Genomic DNA, 22414 nt, shown 5'->3' on the forward strand with positions numbered 1-22414 from the left:
GATTGATTTATTCCAATTATAGATGTTATTATGGGTGGGATGCGATTATAATTATGTGTAGGATAAATTGTCGATAACTTGGGACCTCAAAAAAATTTTTTTTGCTCCATTTACCCTTTATGTGGAAGTTAAATGAATATATTGATTGAACTTTTGAGGTTGTTACACATTACCTCATATGGTTTATTTGTCTCCTCGGTTTTGCTTTCTCTTTTCAGCTTTAATTGGTCTTCATAAACATGTCTAGGTGACAATGATGCAAGTGTGTATGCCCTTTCATCCTTCTCAAGAGAATACTTATTTTTAAATCCATCATGCTTTGCCTTTCTGTCAAATTATCAAGGTCTCCCTAATAATAAATGACTAGCATACATGAGAACCGCATCACACAAAACCTCATCCTTATACTTTCCAATTGAAAAAGTAATCAAAACCTATTTAATAATCATAACTTCACCACATTCATTTAATCATCGAAGCTTATAAGGTCTGTCATTCTCAATAATGTTCAAATCTAATTTTTTAATAAGAATAGTACTCGCAACGTTAGTACAACTTTCACTATCAATAATCATATTACATATCTTATTACTAATATGACATCCAGTATGAAAGGGGTTCTCTCTTTGTTGCTTCTTTACCAATTTCATAGCAACTTTCTAATCATCAGGCTTTAAGAACTTCTATTTCTTTTCTTCATAATTATCGCCCACACTCTCATCATTCATTGTAGCCCTAATGGTAGGCATTTCAACTTTCTTTTCCTTACAACCAGGAACTCCTTGTCTACTAATCACTAATCATTTTATCAAACTTATCCATTAACACTTCCATAATAGCTTCCATTCTATCATGTCTTTCCTCCACAATTCTTTTCTTCTTTGTTGAACACTTTTTAAAGACATTGTTTATACCCGAAATAAATGTTAGTAGCAAATAGAAAAAATAATTATTTTTTCCTCATACAAACCCTCGTGTAGTTTAAATCTTTTTGTACTAGAAAACACATTAGCAATGTCTATCCATTTTTTTGCATTAAAAAAATATGATTTGACCTGTGTTATGCATGCGGGCCAATGATTTAAACACCTCTAGAATCTAACATCAAGGTTAAACTGGTTCCACTAGGTGAGGGAAGTCTTACAGTGGTGTATTAAGTCTTAATGTAGCTTAAAAAAATCAGATCTAGGTCCAAGATGCAATATTTTTTATGGTTTTTTTTAGAGGTCTAGACCTTTTTGGGTTTATTAGGTTGATAGGTTGGTTTCTTGGTGTTTTAAGGGTGTTCTTACAGTGGTGTATTAAGTCTTAATGTAGCTTAAAAAAAATCAAATCTAGGTCCAAGATGCAATATTTTTTATGGTTTTTTTTAGAGGTCTAGACCTTTTTGGGTTTATTAGGTTGATAGGTTGGTTTCTTGGTGTTTTAAGGGTGTTTTGTGGTTGAAATGGTTGAAAAATAGGTGTTTTGGTGAAAAATGAGTTTTTTGGTAAAAAAACTCGCAAACCTGATTTTTTTAGCCACCATAATAGTGGTTGAATTTTGAGCTGACACGCAACACGCCCTCTGCCACAACGAGTGACATGTTGTCTGCCAATTCTTTCTTTTTCAAAAAAAAATACAGATGACCTGGAAAAAAAATGGCAAGCCCAAGAGCACGTGTCTGGGCTTCAAGGCTCATGCGCTTAAGTTTTTCCTTTCTTGGTAATTTTCTTTGTTTTTTTCAATTAATATCTTTTTTGTCTTTTTAAAATATTTTTTAAGTTTGTTTTTTAATTAATACCCCTCTTATGTTATTTTGTTTTGGCTTATTTAATCTTTTTTAAATAGTGACTATTATATTAAAAGTTAAATGGTGTGGGGAAATCACTGTAGATTAAGAGATTTTTTTTTGTGGATTGTAATAATAGTTTCACTTTCAATTTCTCATCTTTTTGCAAGATATTTCTTTGGCCTCCTTTTTCTTTCTCGGGGAAAGGGTGGCACTTGCGCTATTAAAAAGGTGCGTGTTATGCCTCCCGGTGGCCAAATCTGGCCATCCACCGTCTCACTAGATGTGCAGTCGTGCCCTCTTCCACGTGGTGTGGCGTGTGTAGACAGATACTAGTTGGGTTGCCGCCGGTGATCGATTGTTTGTGTTTTTTCTTTCTTTTCTCTCTCCTAATAACTAACGTGCACAATTGTCCTCTTTGTTTGTTGTTTGTCAAATCAGGCGTGTTTGTCAAACCCATGATGCTTGGATCTAGACCTAAGCGCTTGGGTCTCGCAACCAAGCTAGACCCACGCGCTTAGGTCTGTCAGACTCGGGCCGGGGTCAAAAATTTTAAAATTTTTCAAAAGCATAATTGGACTAACTTGGAGTTTTGTATAGGCTATAAAGGTTTGTAATTTTCCCATGCTTTCTTAATGTAATTCAATTGAAATGTATCCAAAAAACATTTTCATATTTTTTTTAGTTGTTGTGTCAACACATTAGAATCATTAAAAACACTTAAAATGCATCAATTTGATATTTTTTTCATTTGAAAAGCATGTTCCACTACAAAAACAAACACTTAATGAGCTTTATATCAGCACTTAATCACCAATATTAATTTTGTGAATTATATAACAATGACAAAAGGGAGAACAAATTGAATAAAAAAAACTAAAAATTTGAATAAAACAACATGCACTTATTCTCACATGTTAAGCTAAGAATACCGGGAATTTAGTGGTTTCCAACAATTAAATCTTACATATGAAAATATAAGAGCTTAAAATTAATGCATATTAACCAAAATTAAGTCTTGTGGTGTTTTCATTGTAGTTGAAAACATTTTGGATCGGAGCAGTAATGTTTTTCAAAATTTTTCATTTAATGCTTTGGCACCCCAAAAAAATTTCTTTGCACAATTGAGTTCTTTTAAATTCAAATTAGCATCTAATTGCATGTTCATTATTTGAGGGAGAGTTGAATTAAAAGATAGGGGACTAAAGTAAAAAATGTGATTAACATAGGTGACACTTTCAAATTTGTTCCCCCCCCCCCCAAATCTTTTTTTGCTGTAAGGTGGTTGGTTTGTAACACCCTGTAATTTAATACATTCGTACAAGAGCTTTGAGCCTTAAATTAAAAAAAAAGGGTATTTTTTTTCTTCCATCGAACTTATCTGAGACTTGCTGAAATTCCCTCTGAAATTTCAGTAGAGTTTCCCTTATACCTAGAGGTCCCAAATTAACGACAATCATCCTGTATAGTTATACTCATTTCTCAATCATATCATAATCATGTAAAACCTCAACAACACATCATTCATTGTACATGCTTATTCTACATCTTCATTTTTTTCCCATTAACACACATTTCATGCATTATTTTATTTACTTAGATTCTCGTGACATTTCCCCTTTATTTATCTCTATAAATTCAATATTACCACATTTATCACTAATTTGTCGAAATAAGTTTTTTTTATCCGGGTTTACATATCTTCTCATTTTTCTTATTCTTTTATCCAATGAAACTCGTCACTGGTTTCACCAACGTTACGAGTTTTAAACTAAAAATCATGACTTTCATTTCAACTTCAACGATACCTTTAAATTTATTTATGGAGATCATTCTCTCTCTCACATGACACATTTATTATCATTCCTACTATTTATTCATTTATTTCATACCGAATCTTCATTACTCATTGAGACCTCATTACTTCGATCCTATGTTTGTTTTTATTTATTTATTTATTTACGAGGGTTTACATGGTCCCTTTAATTTTTTTAAAAATACATCTTGGTATGAAAAATTATTTTCTTTTTTTTCAGCAATTTTTTCATTGGAGGGGAGAGAGGAGTCGTTAGATTCTATAAGAGAGAGAAAGAAAGAAAGAGATCTTCGTTAGCAACGATCCCAACCACAAAAAATATTAAAATTGATGTCAACGAGTTTCACAAGGTGAGGAGAGTTTTATAGTGGTTGTTTTAAGCCTCAATATAACCTAAAAACTAGATCTAGGTTAATGATGCAATATTTTTTCCAGTTTGTTTTAGTGGTTTGGACCTTTTTTTAATTAGGTTGATAGGTTGGTTTTCTTGATGTTTTAAAGATGTTTGTACGGTGTTTTGTGGTTGAAATGGTTGCAAAACAAGTTTTGTTTGGTAAAACAAACCCATAAACCCAAATTTCCAGCTATCAAAATAATTGTTGGATTTTGGGCTAACAAATAACATGTCGTCTACCATAACGAGCGATGTGTCATCTGTCAATTCTTTTTTTTTTTTTAAGAAAAAGAACAGATGACCTGAAAACAATAGCAGGCCCAAGCGCGCTGGCTTGGGCTTAAAGGCCCATGCGCCTGGGATTTTCCTTTCTTGATGTTTTTTTTCAACTAATACCTTTTATATATCTTTTTATAAAATATGTTTTAATTTTGTTTTTTAATTAATACCCCTCTTATGTTAGTTTTTAGATTATTTAATCTTTTTTAAATCGTAACTATTTTTTTTAATTACATTGAATGTCTTTAAAATTATTTTTTTATTTTTTGTTGTTATCTCATTTTTTTATTGTGATATTAAATTAATCAAAATTTAACTTGATTGTCAAAATTTTTAATTATCTCTAATAACACATGTTTATTCAGCTATATTTATTAGTATAAATTATTTTTTTTTATTAACACATGTTTTTCAAAACATATCTTTATTCAGCTATATTTATTTTATAAAAATTAAAAGTGATCAAAATTAATATTCAAAAAAAAATTAAACGACTTAAAATAAGGATAAAAAAGTATTTGTTTAGTTAAAAACTTTTTTCCTTATTAATGCATTATTTTTAATATTTTTATCAAAACTTGTTTTATAAAAAATTCTCATAATTTTAAAAGCAAGTTTAAATAAAATAAATAAATAAATAAATTATTTTAATGTAAATATATAATAAGTTTGAAAAAAATCATATAGAAACAACATTTTCATATATGAAAATGATAGCATAATTAGATAACACCGCCAATTCTTTTTCTTATCTTTAAAGGTTGGTTTGTTTGCCATTTTTTTTTGTAAATTATTTGGACAATAGTTTTGTTTTGGTGATCTGATAATATTGTTCAGTAATATTATCTGAACAATATTTTAGATCTAAAAACCCAAATCTTAACTTTTTTTTTCACTTAAAAATATATAAAAAAATTATTTTATCAACCTTTATACCCCTATTTCTAACAACAAAACACATTATAATCAATTCAAAAACTCAAAATTAATCACGTTAAGAAGTTTTTATGAGATTCAATCTACTTTTTTAGACATTATTAAAAGTGAAGACCACATCCATTAAAAGCATGTTTGGGACACCGCGTTCCCTTAAATTTTAAAATTGTTTTTTTTTTAAATTTTTTTTATGTTTTCAGATCGTTTTTCCTTTTTGTAATTACTTTTTTTTTGTTTTTTTTTCAACTATTACCTTTTTATATATTTTAATAAAATATTTTTTAATTTTTTTTTTCAATTGAAACCCCTTTTAAGTTAGTTTTTAGCTTATTTAACCTTTTTAAAATCGTAATTATTTTTTTAATTACATTGAATGTCTTTAATATTTTTATATATTAATTTTTTTGTTACCTCATTTTTTATTGTGATATTAAATCAATCAAAATTTAACTTGATTGTCAAAATTCTTAATTATCTCTAATATTGTTTATTAAAAAAAATTAACTCCCCTAGTAACGTTGCACGACGGCAATCTAGAATCATCTCCTTCGTGTAGAGGTTGAGGAATCTTGAAACATTAGGGGGCATAATGGTTGTGGATATCAATAACAACAAAAAAATGTGATGATGATGATATTTAGTCAGAAACAACACCATTGGTATAGAATATTCAATAAGAAAGTAAATCAGAATTATAATGTTCTTGAATTTTCTTATAAAAAAAATGATAGCAAATCATGAGATAAATAATTCAATAACCATCCATACCTAAGAAGTTTTTCAAGAGAAGTTTTCCTCGGAGATCAATCGTTTAAATTAAACTATAATAATTTATCTGCTATTTTTCTTTAATGAATTAATATACACATTATTAAGAAATAAATATTTTATAAAACAAATTTCAATTATCAATTCAATCCTTAAAGCATATAAATTCTCATGACATTACCTGAGTAATCTCTTATTTAAAATCATAGTTATCAAACCTAACATCATTCAAAAAATCAGCTCAAATCTAATCTATATAGGGTTTTTTTTTTTGAATATATATGAACACTAAAATGAGATATGCTAATATTATAAATTTCAATGAATTTTATTTTTAATTTTTTATTAAAATAATATCATTTTATTATAAACTTAAATTGATTTATTGATTTATAAATTTATTTCTATCGACATGAATCTCAAATTAAATTTAATAACTATGAGTAAAACTTTTTCCTTCAAAATGACATGAAAAGAAGACCCGTGTATTAAAATGAAAATATTTTTATCACATATTATAATAATACGGGTGTTAGATTCATGGGGATCCCATTAGTACTCGAGGAACAAGAAAGAAAACTATCCGTTAACAGCCTAGAAATATCAAATCGACATCACAATCCTTTTCCCTGCAGGAAAATAGTAACGTTAAAAAACAACCCGTCTGTTACACTTCCACTTCATTGATTTTGATTTACAGTACACGAAATAATTCCTTGATCTTTCAAGTTCCTCTTTTCTTTGCCTGTTAAATTCTGTAACAACACTGGAGTTCCACGGTGGAGACAAAGTAGAAGTATGTAGCGAAGAGGAAGGATTTCTTGGATCATATTATGCAGCGACAACGGTCAAGAACTTAGTGGAAGAGGAAGACATGTCAAAGCATCTGATAGAGACACACCGCAAGCCCAGCGCTAAAACACACCGCTGGAGCACTCTGCTCAACGGCCTTAACCTGCGCACCCACCCAACACCTAAACCATTAACTCGCCCGCTCGCCCGCTCAAACCCAGTCCTCCTCATCTTCTTCTTCTTCAAGCCAAACCCCTTTCTAGTCGATGGAGTGACAATTTCGTAAGTTTTCTTGCTAATCTTGCTCCGCCACGCCGTGGTTTTAGTGCCTGTATTTGTTACTTAGAACTTAGGGTTTGAGACTCCGATTTTTGTATATTCTGTAAATTTCTGGAAGTTGAAACCCTAGTTAGCAGTTAGTTTTTTTAAGCATTTATTTTTTAATCTTGGAAACTGTTATTTATTTATTTTTAATTTCCTGCTTAAAAAAGCATGGAATAATTTCAGATTTTGGATCGTACAGAGATAGGCATGCTAATCCCTTTTTTTTTTATTTTGAAAATTTAAATTATTTTTTTTTCTGTCTCTAACAGTAAGAAAACTCCGCTAATGGTGCTGCTCTTTAATCTCTTTGATAGAAGGCGGATGATTCTGTAATTTCAGGATGTATATAAAGCAGGTAATGTTGGTTCATTAACATTTTCATTGAGTCACTTTCTCATTAAGTAGTATATGGCAATAAAATTACCCAAATGTTTCAAGTTTCATTGCATGCTATGATGCCATATGATACTTAGCAAAAGGGTTGAGTTTTTGGTCTCTTATTTTGCACCCTTACTAATAATTGGATATTCTAAAGTGGGAAATGTAATGTTGAGGAGGAGATTAAATATGGCCTCCCAATAAAGGAATGTATAAATGGTGCAGGAAGCTTATAGAGTTGATGAAACTTGGAAAGAACAAAACATTTAACTTTGTTTTAGCTTGAAGGCAATGGCATTTAAGGCATGCGTTCTTGCATGTCATCGGTGAAGAGTTCTGGGCCTGTTGATTTACTTGATTTCAACTTGTCAGTTAATAGCATTTGCATATGGCTTTAGCTGGAATCTTGATACTGGCATTTTTTTTTTCAGGCATTTAACCTGCTTGCTTAGTTCTCTTCATTGTGCAACCAACAATAGGCAGGGTATCCACTCATTCAGCAGTGTAACAAGTTTTTCATTAGCAGATTTGTGACCATATCTAATGCTCGTCTTCTTCTTGATGCAGAGAACCAAAATCATATCGGATCTGCTGATATCTGTTTCAAAAGAATAGAGACAAGCCAGGATTAAAGTTCACCAAGATTCCTTAAGACTTGATTTCAACTTGTTAGTTAATAGCATTTGCATATGGCTTTAGCTGGAATCTTGATACTGGCATTTTTTTTTTCAGGCATTTAACCTGCTTGCTTAGTTCTCTTCATTGTGCAACCAACAATAGGCAGGGTATCCACTCATTCAGCAGTGTAACAAGTTTTTCATTAGCAGATTTGTGACCATATCTAATGCTCGTCTTCTTCTTGATGTAGAGAACCAAAATCATATCGGATCTGCTGATATCTGTTTCAAAAGAATAGAGACAAGCCAGGATTAAAGTTCACCAAGATTCCTTAAGACTTGGTAGTGTGGGTGTTATCGGGTATACTCACATCTTTTTAAGCTTGTCCTGAATGTGCTTGAACGATCTCTCTTGGTGTTCTTTGTGAGTGATAAAAGTAGAGATAAAAGATATTGATAAAAAAGACCACCAAATTAGATAATCCAGGCTGCAAGTTTTGGATTGTATAACATGCATGATGCGTTGAAGAAATAACAAAAAAAGTAAAAGGATTGGTGAATCCAATGTATATCTTGACAACTTCCTATTCAATGGAACAATGCAAACTGCTTCTTGGCTGGCTTTTTTACCTCTTGCTCAGCTCTTTTTGGCTGGCTTTCCCCCCCTTCTATTCAGCTTATGTTGGTGGGCTTGGGCAAGGAGCATGCTTATATTTTTTTTCTTGTGTTAATTTCCCTTCATTCGGCATAGGACATTATGTTTTTTGGTTTGGGTTTCATTTGCTGGGGCTGGGATTGGGGCTGCTAGCTATTGGGTTAAGCTCATCTTCTCCTTTGTTTATGTGAATTTTTTGTGTCTCTCTCTCCTTGTTTTCCTGCACTCCTCTTCTCTTTCTCCATCGAAGCCACCAAGAACTGAGTTGTTAGGGTAAGGTGGGATTGCTTTTGTGTCTTTATTTGCCTTGCAATGATGGCGTGACTTATCAGCCTTCTTTTTCTTTCCTTTTGTCTTGGTTTTGGCTTGCTGTTTTTGGGGGATTTGGTGCTGATCTTAAAGGCTTTTGGCTCTGATCTCAAAGATGTTGGGTCCTAGGGAATGGAACTTACATCTCAGGGAGCTGGAACTTATTGGCAAGTAACACTGAAGTTTGTCATCTGTGATTTTGGATGTTGTAAATGTTTGATCTTTTGCTTCAAGAAATAAATGCACTTGCAGTTTCCTAGACAAATATTTCCTACTCTCGATAAATCTTCTCTAGTTTAGCTATATGGGCAAAATTCTGATTCCGTTTTCTTTTGTAATTTTAGGTATTTTCCACCAGCATGCTTTGAGCTCAGCAAGACCCCTTTAATATCATTGAAGGTATATTTTCTCCCCATTAAGGACATTCAGTCACAACCATAGCCAAGAGAATAAAATGCATTTACTGAAATGAGAATGTCCCTTATTTTTTGGGATTCATGGTCCTCTGACTCGTTGCTCACCTGCTGTTCAATGATTGAGTCTCCATGAGAATTCCAAAGAGTTGGTTATCACCGTATATAATTGACTGCTTAAGCTTCATCTATTTAACCTTCTTTAAAATGCCTTTCTTGGGATACAAGTTGATGTTTAGTCAATTGGAGTTCTGTTTTACCAAATGCTCTTTGGCAGACGCCCTTTTGGGCATGACCAAACTCAAGAACGAATACTACGCGAAGACACAGTTATAAAAGCTTGCAGGGTTGAATTCCCTACGAAGCCTATTATCTCAAATGAGGCGAAGGTGAGTTTGATTTGAGTCTGGTAGTTTTCACAGCATATTCTCTTAGGTCTTATTCTCACAGCAACAGTGGATGATGATTTTTGTACGTGCATCTGATGGATTACATGATTTGATTTGTCAATGTCTGACCTATAACCAAGCAGAGAGACCAGATGTTTTAACCATTGCTCAAGATCCATATCTTACATACTTAAAGAAGTAAAGAGTGTACAAAGTCATCGGAAACTACTAGAGAAATGTAACTGTATCAGAAACTACTTCCCATGAAATGTATAATTCCTGCATCTTCTGTAAGAAATTGTCCATCATGTAATCTAGCGCACCGAGATTCATGCCGAGAAAGCATGGTAGTTCCATAAATCTGTCATTTATTAAAAGTATGGTCATTTAATATGTATATCATCACTTTGTCATCATACATGTGTTTGTGTGTAATCCTTTTGAAATCATGAAATTCTGGAAATATTAACACTGTATAGAGAGTTATATGTTCAAAGATGTTGGGAGGCTGAAAAGAGCACCTTATGGGAGTTAAAAGTGGGGGAGCGAGGATCAAGACGGGGATGGGGGATGCATTTCTTTATTGTAGTTCCTTGTTTCAGGAATTGATTGGATCTTGGTTAATTTATTAATTTTTTTTGTGCTTTCTTTGTTTCGTCAATTTATTTGACTTTGGCTTGATCCATTTTAAGTGGGCTACCCTTTGCTTTCTCTTACAACTGTCTTCTGCAGTTGGAGATAACAGACCTGACAAGAATATTTTTTTTCATTGTGAGTGATCATGTCCTTGATTTATTTTTGTTGGTGTCCTTTCAATAAACTTTTATTGGAGTTAATTGATATCAAAATTTTGTTATGAGCTTACAATATGTTTCTTTAGTAGCCATTCGTTTTGTATTGAGTGATCTCTTCCACAACCTATGCAATTATGACAAGCATTAACTACTCGATGTATGTTTCATCATACACTATCTCATTTCCGATCTATGAGATTGAGGTATTTCCAATGTCACCTTTTTAAGTTTGTATTCTAATGATTGCTGTTATTTAACAGGGAGGTGCAGGACATCAAGTTTTATCTGCTTTCATTGATATTGTGTTGATAATTCTGACAATGGCATCTCGGTAATACTTCATAACCTACTTCCTTTTCTTTTCTGAGGTATGAAGTGTAAATAATGGTCCACATCTTATTACGAAAGGAGAAGGATCCTGATTTTTATATTCGTTTTTTTCTTCTTCTAACATATAAGCTTATTTTTATCTTTACAAATCTTCTCCCACTATGCTCCAGAATTTCTTTTGAATTAGTTGTTCTGTCGCGAGGCATAATTTTCTTTGAGTAGTTCAGAAAGTCAAACTATGGCCACCATCGATTGGGATAGCAATCTAAGATTCTGCCATTATCCTTCCATCCATGCATGAAATTGGAAACCTTGTAAGAGGTGCTCTGTACAATTTTTTTCTCTCTATTTTCTTCATCCCTCCCAACCCTCAAAAGGTGAAAGGAAACCTGATTACTCTTTTCTTATTCGAAAGTGCACATGACACTTTGTGAATATTTTTATCACATAGATCAACCATTTTGATTAATTTTTTTATTAGGCTGTTTATAATTGGCTACTTATTTCATTACTGTTTTGGTTGTTCATCCAAAAAAGATTTATTTTTATGCTTCCATATTGGTTGTTCACGAATATTTTTATTTTCTTTGTTGTGTTGGTGTGGATTTGTAGTCGGCGTGTATTCTGTCATCTTTCGATCGCTCACCACATCTTTTACAATCTACGATGCACATCTCTGTGTTAATCTCTTATAGATGCCTCATTTGGCATGAAAGATCTATTGTATTCATATATACCAAACCTACCTCATCCTTCTGATGTTTGATTGGATAATCTTAGAAATAATTGCTTGTTTTTTCTTTTATTAGGTGATCGTTGTTTTTCCTTAAAAGTTGTTTTTTAAGCATCTTTTCTGGAAGTGCTTAATTGGTTGAATGTGCTTTTGGTTTGTAAAGGTGCAATACTTTACAATCTTTCATTCCTGTATATTTATGGCTACAACAACTCTCGTAAATGGTAATTGATTCTTCTGTACCCTAATGACGATCATGATGGAAAAGACGTTGAAGAACTCAAGCTTTCTGTGGCAAAAGATCACATCCAGGTTAGTCATCTTAAAGCTGCACCTTATTTGATGATGGTGTTGGAAAGATTAGCTTTTAAGTTCTGATGATGGTCTTATAACATGGTGTATCCATGATTTCAGCAATGTTGTTACAAGCATGGAAAATTTCCAAGTGAATTTACATTTAAAACAAGCTATTTTTTCCTGCGATTAAAAATGCTATGGGATCTATGGTTGCTCTGCAGATAAAAGGTTAAGCACAAAGATTCAATTAAGTGCTCTTTCTGCTTGGCATTAAAAATATGCTATTGATAGATAGAAAAATTAAAATGTTTTTGTGATATATTGCTAGATTAGAAATAGAAACAAACATAAAATATAGAAACATACATGAAATTTTCTACCAATTTTCTGCCCTCACATTGGCTGATAGCTATGAGAAATAAAAATGTTTTTAAATTTTTAGTCACTGAACATCCCATTTCATTCAAGCAATAGATTTGCTGGGCAGATGAGGTCCAAGAAGCTGCTTTGGTCTTGTGTAGATTTATTAGAAGTAAATCTAATTTTATACCCTTGTACTGGTTGATAACTATGAGAAGGAAAAATGGTTTTACGTTGCTGATCATTGAATCTCCCATTTCATTCAAGCATTAGATTCGTTGGGTAAAGGAGGTCCTTAAAGCTGCTTTGGGCTTGTGTAGATTTATCTTTCTGCCACCCTTAGTATTAATCATGTTGTTAACTCACCTTTTGATAAGTTTCGAGTCATTCAATGATCCTAAGTTATGATTCTGTCATGATTTGATCTCTAACTAATTGATTTCGTGTTGTCTAGACTGTCGATGGCTGCTAATTTGAGGGGTTATGTACTGACCAATAGTGATGGGGAAAGGTATATATATTATCTTGTTGTGCAGCATAGCTCTATTTTGTTGCCAAACATTTATGTTGTACTCCTAGACTTACTCTATCAACCACATTCTTAATATGAATAATTAAGGTATCCTCAGTTAGTTTTGCCAAATGTTGAAAGTGCATAGAATATTTAATCCACACAACAAGATGTAACTCCTCTCAAGAATACAATAGACCAGTCATACCATACATTCATGTTAAATATTTTTAATACGTCTCTTTTGGGTACTTTGTTACCTTTAAATACTTGGAGTTTGACTGACCTTAAAAATTTTCTTATGATGCTTTTCTTAGGTAAAATGGATGGAAGCTTTAACTTACTGTGAGACACCTATTGCATAATCTTTTCTCTTAGCATAAATAGTAAGGGCCTTAGCATCCATGATTATGTTTATTATGACTTCCATATAACTTTTCATTTTTTTTTCTAAGATGATGAAACAAGAACACGCATGAAACATAACTCAAGACACACTCTTTGTGTGGCCATAATATTGCTCTTGCTAATAAGGCTGTTACATGTTTTGCTGGCAATGATAGTTTGTTTTTAGACTTTTGATGTCTCTTTATACTGTGACTGTGCGATGCTCTTATTAGCATTTCTTTAATGGGTGCTGGTAAGGATTATGAACATTAGTTTTATCAATAGTGATGCACATCATTCACATATTTGCCCTTTATGCTCATGTGTTGTGTTAACAAATGCTGCTGCTCATAATTTTTTCCCAGATCTTTTTCGTGCTTTCCTAGGCTGCCAATAAGGCTGTTACGTGTTTTGCTAGCAATGATAGTTTGTTTTTAAATTTTGATGTCTCTCTACATACTGTGACTGTGCAATACCTTTATTAGCGTTTCTGTAATGGATGCTGGTAAGGATTATGAGCATTATTCAATCAGGATAAAATTGTTGCTGCTGCAACTTGACTACACCTACTGGAGAAAGCAGTTGAGAATATGATTGATTTGGTGACTGCCTTTATTTTTAACAAAACTGGTTTCCATTCTGTTCATGCAATGACTGTTTTGCTACTTAAATATGCATGGTGGGTTGAATGGGTTCCCTATCTGCCTTGTCAGATGAATTAACAATAAACTAAAACTGCTCAGTGTTTCACTGTGGAAGTCCATAGTGAAACACTGAGCAGTCTTCTTCTTTTTCTTTCTTCTTTTTCTGTTTTTATTTTTTTTGGTTTTTTTTTTTGTTTTCCATGTCTATGGTTTTTTTTTTTTGCTTTTTTCTGTGGTTTTTTCTTTTGATGAACTTTTTTTGTTTAATTTAGTTTGTTAATGTTAATTATTTTTATTTAGTTATCAGATTTTCATGACACGGATCCCGGGTTTGACGGGTTAATCCAGTTTATTCAGTTTTTTTTTAATTTTTTTTTATTAGTTTTTTTCTTCTTGTATGTTTTTTTTCTCTTTGCTTTTTCCTTTTTAATTAATCTTTTTTTAATTTTTTTCATTAATAATAAATCTTTTTATATTTAGTTATAACACTTTCATGACATGAATTTGAGGTTTGACAGGTTAACCTGATTTGGCGGGTTAACCCGGTTGATTCAGATTTTTTTATTTTTCCTCATCTTTTTTTTATTTAGTTTGTTAATATTAAATATTTTCTATTTAATTATCAGACTTTCATGACATAGATTTCAGGTTTGACGGGTTAACCCAATTTATTCAGATTTTTTTTATTTTTCTTCGTTAGTTTTTTTCTTCCTGTATGTTTTTTTTCTTTGCTTTTTTCCTTTTTAATTAATCTTCCTTTTTAATTTATTTCATTAATAATAAATCTTTTTTTCTATTTAGTTATTACACTTTCATGACACGAATTCCAGGTTTGACACGTTAACCCGGTTGAATCGGATTTTTTTTCTTTTTCCTCATTAGTTTTGTTCTTTTGATTTCATCTTTTAATATTGTATGCAGTCCACAATGAAAAGGCTGAAGCCTTTAGTTTTTTTTTTTGCTTTTTTTTATTCCTTTCACTGTAGACTGCACAGTGCAGCCCACGGTGAAAAAAGGCTGATGCTTTTTTTTTCTTTTTAATTAATTTTTTTATTTAGTTTGTTGATATTAATTTTTTCTCTATTTATTTATCAGACTTTCATGACACGGATTTCAGGTTTCACGGGTTAACCCAGTTAATTTAGATTTGTTTCTCTTTCTTCATTAGTTTTTTTCTTCTTATAAGTTTTTTTTCTTGTGGATTGTTTCTTTTTATTTAATATTTTTTTATTTAATTTAGTTTATCAATATTAAAATTTTTTCTATTTAGTTATCGACCGATGCTTTTATTTTTTCTTTTTGTTTTTTTGCTGTTTTTATGCCTTTAACTATGGAGTGCACACTGGAGTCCACAGTGAAAAGGCTGATGCTTTTTTGTTTGTTTTTTTTCTTTTTAGTTAATTTTTTTCATTTAGTTTAGTTTGTTAATGTTCAATTTTTTTCTATTTAGTTATCAAACTTTCATGACACGGATCCCGGGTTTGACGAGTTACCTCGTCAATTTTTTTTTCTATTTAGTTATCAAACTTTTACGACACGAATCCAAGGTTTGACGGGTTAACCTGGTTTGAAGGGTTAACCCTGTTAATTCAGATTTTTTTCTTTTTCTTCATTAATTTTTTACTTCATTTTGGTTTTTTTTCTTTGTTTTTTTTCTTTTTAATTAATCTATTTAATTATCACACTTTTATGACACGAACAGCCAGACCCACATCCAAGACTATTGGGTCTGGTATTGCAGTCAGACCCACTTAAACTTGGGTCATGCAAGTTTAATGTTATTATTAATATTATAAATATTTGTCTTGGGTCAGGCGTTGCAGCCACGCCCAAGACTCTTGGGTATACCTTTGCAAAAAGACCTAATACTTTTAGATCTTAATTTTTTTTGATATTTTTTATGCAAAAACCATTGACCCGCGGCATCGCGCGGGTCATGTAACTAGTTAATTTCTATAAGAGATGCCTTTATGATGGATGATTTCTGCACAATTGTGTTGTTTCATTTACATTTTCATTGAGTCACTTTCTACATGCAACCATTGATTTATTTGATTTTTATCTTGAGAGAATATATGACCTGAGTGCATTTGAGTAGTTAAGGCCAAATGATGAGTTTGGGATCAGCTGGTGACCTGAGTGCCATTCGTACCGTTCCACCACTGTTTACCTGTAGTAACCCCATTCAGCTCTTCTGCTTCTATTCCTCATAGCTCAGTTTGTTACAACACTTTTAGTCACTTATGTACTCGGATAGCAACCATGATTATTGATCTGAATGTTGTGTGCTCTAGCCTTTTCAATTGTTAAGACATCTTAATAGAAAGCTTCTCCATATGGTTGCACATTTTGACCTAAACACTGTAGATTTTTCTTTAACCATTTATACTAGGTTCTTTGTCTGCTCGGCTTCTTAGATTAGTTCAAGTAATCCTCACTTGACTTCTTGCATCATTCCTATAACAACCCGTGACATCTCGCAAGTAATTTACCTAGTCTATTAGATTGTGTTAAGTATTCTCTCTTAGAGTTGTGTTCCCAATCTGCTAGACGATATGGCATAATCAGTAGCAGTTTCTTGACCTTCTGCCATGGTCACTTTATCGTTTGAATGATGTACTCAGATAATTATGCACCTTAATGCTTTGAAATGGGGACAAGCCACTTTTATCCCACTAAACAGGTAAGGATAAAGTATCCGTGTGTAACTTATCTATATGGTTTTGATGTGGTACCTTTATTAAAAAAGTTGAAGTTTCTCCCAATTTTACCCCAGTATTTGCATAGGATAGTCCACCATGCTTGATCTAATTGAAATAGTATTGATCTAGTAGAAACATTGATTCAAGTTTTGCTGTTTATAATTTGTATACAAGTCTCCTCGTGTAACTTATCTATCCACATGGTTCTGATGTGGTCCCTTTATTAAAAAAGTTGAAGTTTTCTCCCAATTTTTCCCCACGACTAGCGCAGGTTAGTTCTCCACCGTGCTTGTTCTAACTGAAATAGGAGATCCAACAAAAACATTGGTTCGAGTCGAGTTGTTAATAATTTGTATGTTGGTCTACACAAGTGAAAACTGAGTAATTACTTATGCTATTTTGTTCCAGATGGTCATTTCTCAACATGTTTTGTTAATTGATTGTTGATGTTTTCATTAGCTTGGTGTGCAAATTTGGGTTGAAAGTTTTTGGCATGAGAAGCTTTGTAGTGATTGCTTTTGGAATCCAAGAATGGATAGTTGTGAGAGTTTTTATTTGATAATTGTGGTTGAGTGGTACCAACAATAAAAGTACGTTATAAAGTACCTGCATATACGTTTCTGGTGTGCACCCCCAACCACAATGCTACTAGGAAATTTATATGATCTGCGAAGCAAAACACTTTTTACTTGATGTGATATTTGTAAGTAACTTAAATTATTTGACTGGCATGTTCTTGAATGCTAGTGGAGCATTGTTTATACCCAAGGACTTGTCTATAAATGTGTGTGCTTTTTGAAAATTTGCATGAGCTAAATTGTTGATGAAGTTGATATGACTCCTGTAATGGTCTGCATGCATATATCGTTGATTATTCTTCTTATTCTCCTAAGTATTTACCTAAGCTGTAATCTGTTGAGATTTGGATGTGTCCACAAACTAATGGTTTGGACTGCATAACTGTGGATGGTTAGGATAAAAATCTTATATGTTATTTTTTACATGATGATTCTTATACATGTTTATGATGCCTTAACAAGTTACTAATGATCAGGTGATTAAGGAAGAAAGTTGATATGACGGGGGGTTTTTATGACTATCGATGCTCAAAGTTGAAGTTTATGGACATGAGTAATTACTTGTGTTATTTTGTTCTAGAAGGTTATTTCTCTACGTGTTTTGTTAATTGATTGCTGATGTTTTCATTAGCTTGGTGTGCAAATTTGGGTTGAAAGTTTTTGGTGTGAGAAGCTCTGTAGTTATTGCTTTTGGAATCCAAGGATGGATAGTTCTGAGAAAAAGTTTTAATTTGATAATTTTGGTTGATTGGTACCAACAATAAATGTAAGCTATAAAGTACCTGCATGTACGCTTCTGGTGTCCACCCCAACCACAATGCTACTAGGAAATTTATATGATTTGCGAAGTAAAACACTTTTTCTTTGATATGATATTTGTATGTAACTTAAATTATTTGACCGACATGTTCTTGAGGTAAGAACATGTTTATGATGCCTTATACATGATGATCCTTCTACATGTTTATGATGCCTTAACAAGTTACTAATGATCAGGTGATTAAGTAAGGAAGAAAGTCGTTATGACGGGGGGGCTTTTATGATTATCGATGCTCAAAGTTGAAGTTTATGAACATAATTATGTAGAACAAATCACATTGAGGTAAGAAATCTCATGATTGTGCAGTTTCCATCACAGACTAAAATGAGAAAACAGAGAGCTAGAGACTAATTTCACAACTAATCTGAAATAACAAAAACAAAATTTGGAAGCCCTAATATCCTTTGCTAAATCTGAGATGTTACATGGTTCTTAATTGTAGGGGAAGGAACTAAATGATGTTAACTCATTGGCTGAAGTCATAACACTAACTCTAAAGTGTGCTTTGAGTTGTTTTTAGAAACTTGATTTTAATATTTCACTATAAAAATATTTTTTTGACTAGCTGTTCTTCCAGGTGTTTCTGACAGGATGGATAGACTCAATGCTGAAGTCACAACACAACTCTGAACTGTGAATATGCTTTATTGTTTCTTTATGTGATAAATGACTAGTCTAAGCTTCAGTTTTTTGTTCTTGTCTTTTAATGTATTATTAAACTATTATGGCTTGTAATCAATGTTTTAAATTAATTTATCCTGTCTGATTTTCCAGCCGTTATCCTTGCTGAAATCCTAGAAGATGATGTTTTGGTCTTCCCCCACATGTACTCGATACTTACTGAGATAGGTCATGTTTACATGGTTCCACTTAAGCATTCATCTTTTCAAAAATGACATGCTCTGTTTTATTGGAACTTATAGGTATAAGAGGAGTTTGAAAGAGTTGCATAAAATGCTTCATTGGTGCAATGAGCATTTCAACAGTTCAGCCATGTAAACAAGGAGGCACTAGATCAACATGTAAATCTCACTAGGAAACAGGAGGAACTTCAGACACGGCAAGCTGAACTTGAGGCAAGTGACAAGGTACTACGGTACTGGATTTTAATGGTTAAATGTCTTCTGTTGTACTTATTGTTTTTAATGTGAGATTATGATTTATGTATCTTTACTTCAACGATAAACATAAGCCATAAAAAAATAGACTGAGCTTGAGCCTGATGTGAAAGACGTGCTAGAGAGAATTTCAGAACATATCCAAGCCAAGGTATCAAACTGTAGCAAAGAGAAAAATGCTAATTATTTTTTGGGGATAAAAAATGTTGAATGCTTTTATTTAACATGTGCTTTGCTTTCAGGATGATGCTATGCTAAAATGTAAGGTATCTCCTCAACTAAAATTTTCTACATATTACTACCTAAGCTATAATTTCAGCTGAAAGGGCCTCACTTTAGGTTTTTGTCCTCTACTGTCAATAAACTAATTTATACAGCTAACATGGTCGGTAATAATAAAACACAGTCTAGTAGATGGAGAATTTGCAAATAAGTAATTAAAACATCATTATTTAAGAATTATTTGTGTATTTTGTTACTTAAATTAATATGTTAGGGGATTTTATACCTTCTTTGATTTGACCTAGTGGAGGATTTGGGGGACCTGAATGGACACACATAGTCGAGTGAAATTTGATTTTTTGCAATTTATACAGGTTTCCTTACTCTTGTGGATATGAACTCTTCTACTTTCGTCGTAGATTCAAGGAAGCTTTTGTGGATTTCTAGGTTTTCTTTCCTTCACTTGTTGTTGGGTGATTTTTCGTTTTAGTCCAAGGAACCGGAACCATCTTGTTATGAGAAATAATTGATTTTTATTTTCCACATTAACTGGACACTTCGATGATAAGTTTTTTACCTTTTCCAGATGTTGTACTAGCTACAAATGTTCGGGATTTATTCAAGGTCTATAGCAGTAACTAGTAGATGCCCACCATTATACTAAAAACAAGACCCCTTTGAAAATTTCTAGTTTTATGATGAGCTGTCTTCAAGGTTTATGTGTAAATGTATGGATTAATTGAAATTAGATAAGTATGTTTTGCTACTTGGTATGAGTATGCAATTGAACTTCTTAACTCTATTGTTGCAAGTCCTCGTGCCTCTCTTGCCATTTCCTTTATATTCTGATTTTTTGATTTTAAATAAGTCATCTACTTCAGGAAGAAAATTATAGGCTGAATGCAGACTTCAAAGAGCGAAATGCCTACGTTGAGAGCTGCAGAGCTGAAATCGTTATTTTCTAGTCTCATGAAGGATTCAATAGTCATAAAGCATAGAGAAACAAGCTACAAGAAGCATGTATCCTTTTCTCTTTCTATTTTGGTCAGGCTTATTGAAAGGGCATAGTTTGACTAGACTTTTCTGCTTTTGTAGATCATGGTGAAAAAGAAAAGTGAACTTATTGTTGAATTTGATAAGCTAAGACCACAAGTGTTCTTATTCCTCTGTCGTTGGGTCCTATTTATAGGAAAAATCTCTTGTAGATGTCACTAATCAAATAGTGAGCTTAAAGCCACTGTGACCACGAAACAAGGTGAGGTGGGCACAGAGCTCATTGATCACTTAACACCACAGGAAAAACATGAACTATCCCAGCTGAACTAAGAAATAAAAGATCTTAAAGAGGAGCTTATTAAATTTAGAACAGATCGCATCGAGGTAAGATATCTCAACCTTGTGAGAAGCAACTGTACTTATCCTTAACAGGTATTTGTTCTGTTTCACATGAAGCTTTTGTGGCCTTCCAAGCTACTTCCATATTTATGATCTGCTTTCTGATAGGCCTCTTGCTTGCTGTCATGCATGCCTATATGCTAATGGGTGTATGGTAATACATTGCCCCAAAAGTTTCTGTATATTTGTTGCTAATTGAGGTGGGTGACTTTTTGGAAGAAAATAGTTTATTATCGTTTATTATTGCCACCTGTTGCACTAGAGGTGATAGATTGATGTTGCACTGATGTGTCTTGGCCTCAAACCCTAGAAAAATAATATTACTTGTCACTGAAAAATGAGTAAATAAAAAGAAACGAATTATTCCTCATGCTTTTACAATGTCTATCTGCTATTTGTGATTTATTAAGATACATTTTGAGTATTAACATTAGTTTTTGTTACTATGAAGGCAAAGGTGATGGTACAAATGCAGAATCTGGAGCACATGAAGAAGATTTTCTCATCCAGGATGAGATTTCTAAATCTTGTCTAGTGAACGTGTAGCGTGTAAGTCATTCTTTATGGAGATGCTGCATTTTGCAAGTATTGCAAAAGTTGCAAGTGCTCCATTATACATGCATCCCTTGTTATTGAATTGTTGATTATCTGTAGGAGGAAGAGACAATTTTGCATGAGAGAGACGGCTATAAACTGGAAGAGGGACGTCTTATACGTGAATTGAAAAGGATACGAGATGAGGATGATTCAAGTTTTAATAATTTTCAGATTTTAAATCATCAATATGCCCTTTTAAACCTTCTTGGGCAAGGAGGATTTAGTGAGGTTTACAAGGTCCGAACTTCGGCAAGTAGTTTCAATTGATAATAGAAAGTAGTTTCATTTGATAATAGAAACACTAACCTTTGCTTGTTTGATGAAAATTCTTATATACCATGACAAGAGTATAGATCATTCTGTTGCCAATATTGACAATTGTAAAAGCACATCCTTTTGCAGTGATTTGAAGTGAGAAATTTCCGGCAGGCTTATGATTTGGTCGAGCATAGGTATGTTCCATGTAAGCTACATGGTTTGAATATCTATGAGATTGAGGTAGTTTCTCAATGTCACCGTTTTAAGTTTGTATTCTAATGATTGTTGTTATTCAACAGGAAGGTGCAGGGCATCATGTTTTATCTGCTTTTGTTGAGATTGTGTTGATAATTCCGACAATCACATCCCGGTAATACTTCATAACCTACTTCTTTTTCTTTTCTGAGGTATGGAGTGTAAATAATGGTCCACATCTTATTAAGAAAGAAGAAGGATCCTGAATTTTATATTTGTTTTTTTCTTCTTCTAACATATAAGCTTATCTTTATCTTTACAAAGCTTCTCCCACAATGCTCCAGAATTTCTTTTGAATTAGTTGTTCTATCATGAGGCATAATTTTATTTTAGTTCAGAAAGTCAAACTTTGGCCACCATTGATTGGGATAACAATCTAGGATTCTGCCACTATCCTTCCATCCATGCCTGTTATATTTTCCTAGATCTTTTCCGTGCTTTCCTAGGCTGCTAATAAGGCTGTTACATGTTTTGCTGGCAATGATAGTTTGTTTTTAGACTTTTGATGTCTCTTTATACTGTGACTGTGCGATGCTCTTATTAGCATTTCTTTAATGGGTGCTGGTAAGGAT

The 22414-nt window shown here is 32.7% G+C and overlaps 1 long non-coding RNA gene across 1 annotated transcript; it reads left to right on the forward strand.

The window, feature by feature from the left end:
• Nucleotides 1–6481: 6481 nt before the first annotated feature.
• On the forward strand, nucleotides 6482–22201 carry LOC133671360 (uncharacterized). The gene is made up of 13 exons (XR_009834286.1): nucleotides 6482–7038; nucleotides 7350–7435; nucleotides 7890–7942; nucleotides 8026–8243; nucleotides 8327–8436; nucleotides 9384–9438; nucleotides 9730–10612; nucleotides 10725–10792; nucleotides 10896–10966; nucleotides 11775–11861; nucleotides 11967–12010; nucleotides 18921–21781; nucleotides 21887–22201. It is a non-coding gene; the product is annotated as an uncharacterized LOC133671360 (long non-coding RNA).
• The last annotated feature ends 213 nt before the right edge of the window (nucleotides 22202–22414 follow it).

Source organism: Populus nigra, chromosome 13 (assembly GCF_951802175.1).
Source record: "Populus nigra chromosome 13, ddPopNigr1.1, whole genome shotgun sequence".
Lineage (NCBI taxonomy): Eukaryota > Viridiplantae > Streptophyta > Magnoliopsida > Malpighiales > Salicaceae > Populus > Populus nigra.